This window comes from Erpetoichthys calabaricus, chromosome 1 (assembly GCF_900747795.2).
Source record: "Erpetoichthys calabaricus chromosome 1, fErpCal1.3, whole genome shotgun sequence".
In the NCBI taxonomy this organism is placed as follows: domain Eukaryota; kingdom Metazoa; phylum Chordata; class Cladistia; order Polypteriformes; family Polypteridae; genus Erpetoichthys; species Erpetoichthys calabaricus.
The window spans coordinates 297,870,398-297,883,503 of record NC_041394.2 but is presented as its reverse complement, the minus strand read 5'-3'; the positions used below and the strand labels follow the sequence as shown (position 1 = coordinate 297,883,503).

General features: G+C 36.9%; 1 protein-coding gene across 6 annotated transcripts in view; it reads right to left on the bottom strand.

Moving 5' to 3' along the window:
• syt1a (synaptotagmin Ia) overlaps positions 1–13,106 on the bottom strand; it is a 1,226,547-nt gene that overhangs the window by 552,519 nt on the left and 660,922 nt on the right. The window lies entirely within an intron of this gene.

The window sequence follows — 13,106 nt, the reverse complement described above, 5'->3', positions numbered from 1 at the left end:
AAAGCATATGATGACACCACCAGTCAGGACATTGAATAGTAAAAAAAAAAAAAGAAAAAAAAAGGGTCTTCTGTAGTATGCTCTTACTCATCTTTAATTTCCTCAGGCACCCCAGAAAGTTGAAAGTCTCATGCACTTTGTCATTATGAACTGAGTTGTGAGTTCACCCCAGGCCACCCAATATCAGTAATCTGACAAATCTAAAGCAGATAAAATTTTCTACCACTGCTTCCTCATTGCTGACTGGGATGTGGCATTGTATGTGTTTGCATTAAGTCTTCCAGATTTACAGGCATTCATATTCTGAAACACTTAAAATACCTGAGAAATCTGCAGAAGAAACACAGAGAAAAGAGACCAGATACTAAGGATGGAGTAAAAATAGCAAAAAAGCCTGAGGAATTAAAAAAAAAAGATAGAAACATGGAAGAACAGTATATTCTCAAACAATCCTAATTTAACTGACGTTCATTGGGGTTCAGAACCTATCCTACCAACAGAAGATGAAAAGTAGAACAAACAACCTTGGGAATGGCAGTCTACCTAACAAATAAATGAAGATTATCGTAAGGTGTAATACGTAGGTGGCAATCACATGTGTTAAGACTATATGCCAGAAAACACAAAAAGCTGTAAAATTTGTTTGAGTTAATGTAAGAAATTTGGCTGTTAATTTAGGTACTGCAAGAATGCATCTATTGCTCATTTGCTATTATGTAACAAGACCTTAAGAAGGGCTTCTTTTGGTATTCATAACACTTAAAAAAACATCGGTAGATACAGTAGGTTATTCATCTCTGTGCAGCGTAGCATATTGACATGATGTTAACATTACTTTTTAATATGAAGGATTCACAGGTCTCGCATTAAATATGTGACATGAATAGAAATGTATCTCAGTTAAGCCACCTCAGGTCACTCCAAAGGGAAGTTTTGCTAGTGGGTCACATTGCAGAGATTAATAAACACTTTACTGATGCTTTGTAAGAGCAATGAAGACCCAAAGAAGTGTCTGTTAAGGTCTTGTTACATAGTAGTAAATAAATGATAGATGCATTTTTGCAATATATTAACTAAAGTGTTACCAAATATTCATATTTGAGAAGCTGACAAGTTCTAGGACAAGCTTCTAAGACAATATCTTTCTTTTTGGTTTTTGTAGATGAATTTCAGCATCTTCAATAGTGGTAGGGTATTGTACTGTGTTAGCCATTATGGATGTATTGAGAAGTCAAACAAAATGACACCTTTTATTGGCTAACTGAACAGATTACAATATGCAAGCTTTCAGGGCAACTAAAGTCTGAACTGCCTGAAGAAGAGACCTCAGTTGCCTCAAAAACTTGCATATTGTAATCTGTTCAGTTAGCCAATAAAAGGTTTCATTTTGCTTGACTTCTAAAAGCATCTTCAATAATAATCATAATAAAGAAGATTATGAAGGATTTCACCCAACTTGCTGACTTTGTGCCTCTTTGTCCGAAAGGAGAAAATAAGTAATTCTTTTCTAATCTTCACACATCTGGCAAAATGAATCTATCAGGACTATTCCAGGAAAGAGTGAAAAACATACTCAATGACATTATTGGAAATGAATTGTCAAATTGTCAAATGTTACTGGTAAGTAACTCACTCGAGTGATGTCCATCTGAGATGCGCTCCTTCAGCTCAGTGCTATTGGGCCCAGACTGCGGCCACGTAATTCAAAATACAGAGTACGACTGTACAACAGTCTTAATCATTTTAGGCAAAGAAGAACCACCCTCACGAAGGACAAAGTGAGCTTCAAATTTTAATGATTATCTTCTTTCCACATCAGTCTCTCTATTTCTCACTACGCTGGCGCCTTCCTGTTTGAGTAAATCCTGAACACACACCAAAATGTTACTGATGAGAAATTTGGGGGGCATCTCCCTTGTTTGCGCCTCCTCACTTGGAACTGCTGGATGAAAATGTGCGCTATGGGACTCAGACTGCATAGTACAGCCATTTTAGCTAGTCGTGCTAAAGGAGAGCTTCTCACAAACCAGGCTTCTAACTGTGAGGTTTCCTTCTTTTTGTAGTAGGCATTCTGTATTTTAGTCTTGCTACAGCAATATGCATATCATATTATGTGAGCAAATATCGCAGAAGGGAACTACTGAACTCATGGTGTCTTTGGAGCTTGTTAAGGAACCACATGCTGCACCTTCAGAGAAAAGGAAATACACCTCAATACTCAAAAATGGCACGAGAACAGTGTTTTAAATGTAAGCATTATGGCATCAAGCAAGAGATATTTTTCTTCTAAACCTCAACGCAACTCATCAGCTTACTTAATGTGCACATAGCTCTTAACGAAATAAAGGCAAACAGTCCTGCACTCTGAACTACTAAGCAGTTAGCTAACCAGACAAACCAGATGGGCTGAATGGTCTCATCTCATTTGTTAACTTACTTATCTTCTTATGGATATAGAAGCTTTTTCAGTTTCCAGTTTGTTTTGTTTTTCCCTTTGCTCATGGTCAAATTTTGCTAATTATTTTTGGACTACAATGAAATACAACAAGGTGTTAAAAACACCAATGTATAGGCAACGCAACTGTGTTAAACAGCAAGTACACACTATTGAAGAAATAGGGAAAATCTGATCCATTTGAATTAATAAGGCATTATTGGCCAGCGCAGTTCAAAATCTAAGACTCTGGGGTAATGGAGGGCCTTAAAAGATTAAAGTCAACTGAGATTTCTGGTAGAATCTGAAGCAGTGCATTCATAAGACAAAAAGAATGCTACTAGAGGAGTCAAATTATTAGAATGCCATGAAAACAATGAAGGTCAGACATATTTATCTACTTTCCTATTTGCACAGTTTGTCATTTCATTAGGACCCTGAAAGGATTAAACTAGAAATGCATGTACAGTATGTTAAATTAAAAAATACTGCTCAACTAAAAGAGAAAGCTAACACAAAGCATTTTCAAATTTTCTTATTATAAATAAACATGTTACATACTGTTTTGTGTATTTCAACTACTTTTTAGTTTATTAATTTTTTCTTTGATTGGAAGTACAGCCTTATGTAAATATACTGAATGATTCCTTACAATAATGAAATACACAAATTAAGAAAGATCTCAGGAATTTCTTAATGAAACATATATTTGGGAAAACAAATACACAATTTCACAATTTAGATTAGAAAATATAAGTTCTCTTTTTGAACAGAATAAATCTTTATATCATTTTAAGAATACTGTATATCGATTTTGGTGAAAACTTGATCCCTGGTACACAGAAACGGTGGTTGGTTCTGGGTGGAGCCCACTCTCTGGCACCTTTGATGACATCAAGATTTGTGACTGCAAATGAGTAGGGCCAACTTTGCCCTTTTGAGAGAGCCAACCAGATAGGTTACTGCAAGAGTCCTGGCCCTTTAAGGGTGACTGAAGGGAAGCAGGTACAAAAGAATCCACTGGAGTGAGGTGTAGCCTGATATTCCCAAATTCAAACATAGACAACAATGACCCACAGAAGACCAAAGCAGAACTTTTTTGAAAGTTACTCTAGGAAGAGATTTAAAGCAATTTTGACCCTGAGAGCTCATTCACCCTAAAGTTGAGAGGAGAAATACGGTGCCAAGATTATGCAAAAGTTGGGTCTTTTATTAACAAATTCAACAAAGATGGGAAAGATGAGATCTGAGAGATAAACAAACAACAAGCAGAATGATGCAAAAAATAATAACAACACATGTAGCCTCTCTGGTATGTGTATAGGACTAATTATCCCTTCTATGAAGTGGGGCAGCTTGTTGATTTGCCCACTGCCGTACTGTATTGTTTCCTACTTCCTTTTTCTCTATCCCTCAAACATGGGCTCTTATACTGGCATTCAGCGGCTAAGCTTTACTCCAGGCTCACCCATCAACTCAACTATCACTTAGCATCTGTCTGTTCTCCACAATTACCTCTGGAGTCAGAAATGCCCCTTCTTTTGCAACAGAGAAGTTAGAGCTCCAGTTCATGTCTTGTCAATTCTGCAGCTTTTGTTAGCAAAGGGGAGGCCAAACTTCAATGGTAACTTATCAGAAGACAGTCATAAAGATTGAAAGAATGTTTCCATACATCTTCTTATGAGCCTTATAGCTGTCAGGTGGTGTTGATACCTGTAATATTCTCTCACCTATTCAAGGATGTTATTCCTTTTAGGTGAGATGGCACACCCCTACTAAATAGGCTGGTATCTGATCCCTAATGTCTAATGGTGTCTCCTATTAAAAAGGCATCTGCTTTCTCTTGCCCATGCAGGTCTTACTAAGTATTCTTCCTTCATGTTTCCTATTCCACACAAAGGGCACACCATCATTCAGAGATATCCCCACACCCACACTAACATTACAACATATGTTGACAATATGGGCACATTTTTTTCCTCTTCCCTCCCTCAGAAGTTCTGTAGTGTACTGCCCCTACCAATACAAACTTGTCTCACTCATCATTCTTCTGGGGCCTCATGTATAAACGGTGCGTACGCACAGAAATGTTGCGTACAAACGTTTCCACGCTCAAAACGCGATGTATAAAACCTCAACTTGGCGTAAAGCCACACACTTTTCCACGGTACCTCATGCCCTGGCGTACGCAATTTCTCTGCTCGGTTTTGCAGACTGGCGGCACCCAGCGTCAAAGCAGTGCTACTGTTCCTGTGTGGTCACCCTTTCTTTCTTAGATCCACATTCCTGACGCGGCTTTATAAATACACTGAAACTAACTGCATATTGTTTATTAGTGTAATGCATCTGATTGTAATTAACCTGCAACAATATAATGGTCCAGGGAATAGCCATAGTATTCTAAATACCAGAACTGCTTTAGCGTTGTTACTCTCAATGCATCTTCTTCTTCTTTCAGCTGCTCTTGTTAAGGGTTGCCATAGCAGATCATCTTTTTCCATATTACTCTCACTGCACCACTCGGAGTGTTTATATCACTGTATGTGAGTGGGGAATCACAGCAGCAGCTGATCGGAAAGAGAATTATCGGTATACAGCATGAAGCAGACGCTGACTCAGCCACGGCAAAACATTTCAGAGACTTCCCTGTATGGACTTCGCGGTTTAGAAAAAGTTTCATCCCAAGAACTATAAACGCAGTATTTTAATTATTCAGAGAGCTGTAATATCACGAATGTAATGGATTCTGTGTCCTGTCAGAGACAAAGAAAGCCCGTTTAAGAAGCAGGTAGTGATTCACACACAGAGCACATAGAAGATTGAATACAGAACAAAGCATTTAATGTGCTACTTTAGTTACAATGGGATTTGAGAAACTAGTAAATTAAACAATTTTAAGATGAAGTTTATGATGTTCTACTTTAATGGCAAAATAAACTACACGATTAAAGTGGAAATTTTGAGATTAAAGTTGACATTTCGTGCTTTTTTCCCACTGTGCGCCTATTTTTTTTGTGTGTACCCTAATAAGCTTTCATATGACACTCAGACGGTGGGCTACGACTTGCCTTTTCACGGAGACTTAGATATGTGATTTCTTTTTTATTTCGGGCACTGTGCGACTTTATGAACTCGAGGTTTCGAGTTTCTCCGACACTCTGTCACTTGATCAACTTCATTTTGTTGATTATACCACTGTTTAAACCAACAAATAGTACGTTTTTCCTTTGCCTCCATTTGGTATTCGCTGAAATTCTTATATTTTCCCCCTTGCTTTTCCCATTGTCTTTTCACAGAAGGCTGAGCTTAAGGGCTATTTATATTGATTTGCATATTCAAAGAGGCGTAATTCTGGGAGGTGTTAGGGCGGGACAGAAGGCGCATGCACGTGCGTTACTTTTCACGCTGATCAGAATTTATGTAGCGGAAGGACGTGGTAGTTTACGTACATACAGATTCCTGCATATGGATTTTTCTGTGCATACGCACATTCCTGCTTTTGTGCTTACACCATGTTATAGTGTGAGTTCTACGCATGGCGTTATGCATGAGGCCCCTGGTCACCAGAATCTCTCATCTCATCCACTTGTAGCTCACACAATCCTTTCTTCATCTTCCTCACCAATATTGTAGAATCAACCCCCTTTACAATGGGAAGATTACTATTGAACACTATTTCCAGCTAGCACAGGTTTTGGTTAAATTAATAACATTGCAAATAATTCTATATACAGTATGTATGTAAATTCACTGAGTATATACAATTGTTCATACTATTGAACTTTTACCTACATTTTCTCTCCTGACATATGGTAAGCCACATTATAGTTCACCCTACAGTTGCAGTGCCTCATAGAACTAAACAGCCAACAAATCAGGATACAAATGTGTTGAAAATTCGATTAGGCCTTACTGTAATTACAACTGCCACTTACATCTCTCTCTATATATAATCCAATGTCTGTCTGTCTGTCTGTCTGTCTGTCCGCTTTTCACGAGAGAACTACTTAACGGATTTAGATCAGGTTTTTTTCTATAATTTGCTTGAATATTCTGGTTGACATTGGGACTTCTCTCATTGTGCTATGTATCACATTCGCTTATGGTACCGAATTATTTGAGCAAATCTGAGAGACACGCAGCAGGCTGATGTCCTGTTTCACTACTATGTGTGCAGAGCCATGGAGAATGGCTAGTAAAAAATAAAAATAGTGTGGCATGGGGGCACAAAACTGAGCACCAGTGCCTTACAACCTCAGAGACTTGATCTGAATTCCACTCACAAATGTAAACTTTAAAAAAGTTTCTCTATGTGACCTATTTGTATTTCCTCCAGTTTCCTCCCTGTCTGTATATGTTATGGTGTATAAAATCTACATCTCATTCTGTATTATATTTTGCTCAATCCCAACAAGATGAATTCAGATGTAGGAGGCATTATAATAAAAAAGGCATATCCTCTTCCCTTATACCTGACGTTTATAACAGTTGTTCATAGCTTAGTGCTAATTTGTTTACAGCCTGGGAAAGGAAACCTGGATTGATACCTCAGGCTATTGATTACTTTATGGATGGACATCTGGGACATCAATTGGGTTTTACGACCTGGGAAATGAAGGGTGAGGTAATATCAAAGAACTTTATTACCTGGGGAGCAAAATTCATCCATCATATTGACAGCCAGCCAATCAGGGGCATGGAACATTCATGTGCTGTGAAAACATGGCATGAAACTTTATAATAAATATGCCTCATTCTGAAAGTCAGCAGAAGAAGAAGAGAAACAGTGACGACGGAAGAGCGACGTCAGAGAACAAAACAAAGACACGTGTGACCAGTTTTCATCCGATCGTCAGTCAACAGCATTCTCATGAACATTGATTGCTAAATCAAATGCCGCCCTGGGACTTTCATCCTTGACATCACTGATTCCTTTCAGTAAGCTTTTTTTAATACTATTTTATCCAGACTTTACTATCGATCTTATTTTCTATTACTTATTATTGTTCTTTAATAAGTAGTAACTTGTTTTCATCTTTCTATGCTTTGTCTTAATGTCTAGAGTGATTAAAGTAATAAGGTAGATTTCTAAGAGCACCTGGCGTAGCTAGAGATTTTGCCATTAGCTCTGTGCTGCGGGGTTTTAAGGCTGAGAGTGAGGCGCCACTCAATAGTTAGGGACAGTATGAGAAGAAGGTATTCTTGCTGATAAATGGCCTATAGTCAAGGATACTGAGTCTTTGTATGTTTTAATATTTTCTTGGAGACCAAAAGTAACATTTAGGTCTGAGGTCTATTTAAAACATCATATGTTGTCCGTGCCGATAATAAATAAGTCTCTTGATGTGCTGAGAGAGTGACAAGTTGTGTTATACCTAAAGCATTTGTGTGGTTTTTAAGTGCTAAAAGTTAGCCAACTGTGTGTGAGTCATTTGTAGGGCACTGTTGTGGTTAGGTTCTGAGTGTGTGTGAATCTATGTTTGTGTGTGTTATTATTTAGGGTGCGGGAGTAGACCAATCCAATAACGAACTTGACAAAGAAAAGGGTAAATAGACGATAACACAGTATATATTAGGGTACTAAATAGCTCTAAAATACACCAGTATGGATGAGTGTAAATGTGAATTTGTATGTGTTGCATTTTTAATCCACTGAAAAATAAGACCGTTATTATCAATCACAATAAAAGATGACATTATTTTAAATTGATAAAATTGAACTACTTCAAGGACTATCTATATTCCTTATTAAAAGGCAAATATGCAAATAATATATACATCCACTTCATTGTAATGTTTAATAAAGAAAAATTGACAAGGTTCAATAAAAACTCTTTCAGTGGCTAATATTCTTCTGTGATGTTCTTGCACAGAGGTTTATAATGTAGATAAAAAACAGGGTTGTGATTAAATGTAAAATTTCAGACATGTTCTAGATGTTCATTACATCTTTAAGATGCAACAAAGATTGCTTGAGAAAGCTCTTAAATGCTGTGGTATGATCAAATTTGGAGGATGCGGCCAAGAGATAAAATTAAATTTTCTCTATAGCTTAGGTGTACTTTTTACATGCAGTCAAGGATCACTCCAAGGCTGCCCACAGAGAATGGATTAATTACTTAGACTTTGAATTCAAGATTCAGGAACAGAAAGAAAAGCCTATTATGCTCCATAAGGACAGTATTTAGTAAAAGAAGCTTTAAATTTGTAAACATCCATGTACAAAAATATGTATTTACATGTGACCTTCGTGTTCATCAATACATGCTTGTAACTTGTAATTAATTGATGAATGAAGACTCTTAGTGCCAGCATTTACAACATATATTTTAAAGTATAAGATGAGATACAGAAACCAGCACCAGACAGACTGAAAAGAACTGGATCCACCATTTCGGAAGACCTACTTTATGTGATTGGTTGGTTAGGAAGAAATCAAGCTGTGGCAGGTTTCGAGTCAGTACAATAGAAATCTTTAGATGTTTCAGAAGATCTGTCATATCAATGGCAGAAATGAGATCCAGGATGTGGAGTAAAAAGGAAGAAACAGTGCAAGCATCTCTACAGGACATTAATTCACACTTGAAGGACTCTAACAAGATGTTATTAGGTATCCTTTGGATTAGTAATACTGTGAGGAACCATTGTGTTGAAGAGTTTTAAACAGGAAAGGGTGATCTGAATTGAAGGTTAATCATACAGACAAATTAGGGGTTCGCTTTTATATTATGCAAAAATTCCAAATAAATAAAGACTGTGGTTATAGAAATACTGATTGTACAATGAAAGGAGCAATATAAATACATTATTACTTGAAAAGAGGGGTAGAGGAAGATCCATAGAGAATGTGCTAGGCTGGGTTTAGACACATATTCCCTTACATTTATATTCATCATCCTTTTTAGTCATTTAAAAGCCAAGCATTCTTTCTGGATTTACTCAGTCACCAGTCACAGAATTCCCTCTAGCCTACATTGAACAGTAAGTATGCCACTGCACCTTTAACGTATCATATAGTCCCTGGGGGGCTGTTCAAAATGTAACACTACTTTCCAACTTACCCAAGAGAATCCAGATCTGCTAACAAAATGGTGAGACTTTTTCTACTTAATGCAAATTCTAATAAACCTATCATCAAATATGAGCCTTTGATTTAGTCCTTAATTACACAGCTACATCTCAAAACATGTCACAGGCATAACAAATGATGTATGCTGCCAGAGTCTGATTTTAAAAGCTGAATTGTGCTTGGATTAATATGACAAATGAATGCAGTTATCTTGGTAGCACTTTGTTAAATATCACTTTGATGGCACAATTTGTAAAATATCAACCTGATGAACTTTAATGAGTAGAAGGTTGCTATATATTAAGGATGAGGTTTAATGATGACATGGCACTGGGAGGCTAAGATGACAGATGCTGCTATTTGGACGACATATCATCCTGATTATTTTCTCTAGGAGAAAAGAGTGGGGACTAAGCATAACTAGGATTACTACTGTAGGGAACTACATTGCAATAAATATAAGAAAGACATTGGTAATGACTGCACTGTAAGAAATTATTAAAAATAATTGAAGTGATGAAAGGTAGTAGTAGTAGTCATATTGTCACGTGTAAGATAGCTAATAACCTCTGTGTACTACATTATATTGGAATCAATTGGCTCTCATTTTAGTCTGGCCTTGCTTTATTGAGAAAGATATTGAATTATTTAAACTGGTACTTAATTAACTGTTTTTAATGAACAGGGTGCAAACCCAACTAACTTGTTCTATATCTATGAATTTCAATCACTCTTTTATCAGTTTGTTTTATACACATTTGAACATACTACAAGAAAATGCCTCAAATCTTTTCTTCCAGAAGGAACTCATCAACTACCTTTCGCCATAAAAAATATTAATACTTTACTTCGTAACAAAGGCAGACCCAACTGGAGTGGAAGTACATTCTCCCAAGATAGATGGCATTAAAAGACACCTTGCATTTCCCATGGTCAGCTTCATATGCAACGTTCGAGAGTTGGGAATTTCTATGTCACTTGCGTGATTTGAAAACTGAAAAAAGATTGTGTGTTAAAGTGCTTTACAATATAAATCATTTGAAAATTAAGGTAGCCTTTGAACCCCAGTGCCCCTGAATTCGATTAAGTGGGTTTGAAAATGTTACATTTATCTCTATTTCCTATATTTATAAAGGCCAATGTCAGTTTGTTTGTTTCTAATGCACAGCTTGTTTTTTCATGTCCTGAGTTAAAATTTGGCATGTAAGCACCTCTCACCATAATATATGGAGTGTATGAAGGAGACAGTTTGTTGGTGTGTGTTTGTTTATTCTTCATGCTTTTGCTCATTGTATGAGCAAATGCAACTAATGTATTCAGTGACCACCCTCTCATCAAGGAGATGATCAACGTCTACTGTTTGTCAAAAAACCTTTGGTCTTAAACGCACAACATATGAACAATAAGATTGATGCATTTAGAAGTATTGAAGAACTGCCAAATATGTTAAACACAATTTGATCAAGCAAAAAGCATGTACCTAGCAGCTCTCAAGGTTTAGAGGAAACCAACAACCACATCTACACTTTAAGGAAAAAGATGACGTAGGATCTTTTGAAAGCAGTAAATTCATCATATCACTTAGTGTTCAAAATTGATTCACCAATTATATTTCCAAAGAGTCTAGCTGTGTCAAGATTGTGTGTGTGTAAACTCTAATGCCTCATCATACCTAAGCAACAATCCTGAAAGGCTGTACCAAAGAAAAACAATATCCTTAAAGGTATGCCTTATAATATTAAATGACTACAATTTCCAGTGGAGCTCTCCCTCAAAGACCGGCTCTTAAGGTTGCTGGCATTAATCTTTCTTTTCTCATGCTTAGCTTTATATGGCATGTTCAAGAGAGACTTTGTTGGACTTTGAAAATTTGAAAATTAAAAACAAGGTTTATTGATCTGTTTTAGAATAAAAATTGTTTTCCAACGAAGACAATCTCTTTACAAATAGTCTATTATGTCACAGATACAATATGAGATTTCCCAGGTAATACCAGAGATACAGTCATATGAAAAAGTTTGGGAACCCCTCTCAGCCTGCATAATAATTTACTCTACTTTCAAAAGAAAAGATAACAGTGGTATGTCTTTCATTTCCTAGGAACATCTGAGTACTGGGGTGTTTTCCGAACAAAGATTTTTAGTGAAGCAGTATTTAGTTGTATGAAATTAAATCAAATGTGAAAAACTGGCTGTGCAAAAATTTGGGTACCCTTGTAATTTTGTTGCTTTGAATGCATGTAACTGCTCAATTCTGATTACTTGCAACACCAAATTGGTTGGATTAGCTCGTTAAGCCTTGCACTTCATAGACTGGTGTGTCCAATCATGAGATATAAAGGTATTTAAGGTGGTCAATTGCAAGTTGTGCTTCCCTTTGACTCTCCTCTGAAGAGTGACAACATGGGATCCTCAAAGCAACTCTCAAAAGATCTGAAAACAAAGATTGTTCAGCATCATGGTTCATGGGAAGGCTACAAAAAGCTATCTCAGAGGTTTAAACTGTCAGTTTCAACTGTAAGGAATGTAATCAGGAAATGGAAGGTCACAGGCACAGTTGCTGTTAAACCCAGGTCTGGCAGGCTAAGAAAAATACTGGAGCGGCATATGCGCAGAATTGTGAGAATGGTTACAGACAACCCACAGATCACCTCCAAAGACCTGCAAGAACATCTTGCTGCAGATGGTGTATCTGTACATCGCTCAACAATTTAGTGCAATTTGCACAAAGAACATCTGTATGGCAGGGTGATGAGAAAGAAGCCCTTTCTGCACTCACGCCACAAACAGAGTCACTTGTTGTATGTAAATGCTCATTTAGACAAGCCAGATTCATTTTGGAATAAAGTGCTTTGGACTAATGAGACAAAAATTGAGTTATTTGGTCATAACAAAAAGCACTTTGCATGACGGAAGAAGAACACCACATTCCAAGAAAAACACCTGCTACCTACTGTCAAATTTGGTTGAGGTTCCATCATGCTGTGGGGCTGTTTGGCTAGATCAGGGACTGCGGCCCTTGTTAAAGTCGAGGGTCGGATGAATTCAACCCAATATCAACAAATTCTTCAGGATAATGTTCAAGCATCAGTCACAAAGTTGAAGTTACGCAGGGGTTGGATATTCCAACAAGACAATGACCCAAAACACAGTTCTAAATCTAAAAAGGCATTCATGCAGAGGGAGAAGTACAATGTTCTGGAATGGCCGTCACAGTCCTCTGACTTGAATATCATCGAAAATCTATGGGATGATTTGAAGCAGGCTGTCCATGCTAGGCAGCCATCAAATTTAACTGCATATTGCATATTTTCTGTTAATCCAATAAACATAATGTCACTGCTGAAATACTACTGTTTCCATAAGGCATGTGATATATTAAACAGAAGTTGCTACTTTAAAAGCTCAACCAATAATAAACAAAAATCCAACGAATTAACAGAGGTTCCCAAACATTTTCATATGACTGTATCCGTTAGTATAGAGCAAACTAGGTACTAATGGGACATATAAAACTAGTTCTATAATAACCTTAATAATTATCTCTGAATCTATTAGCATATACTATATTCAGTATGATAATTGGTGCAAGGAAATATGTCTC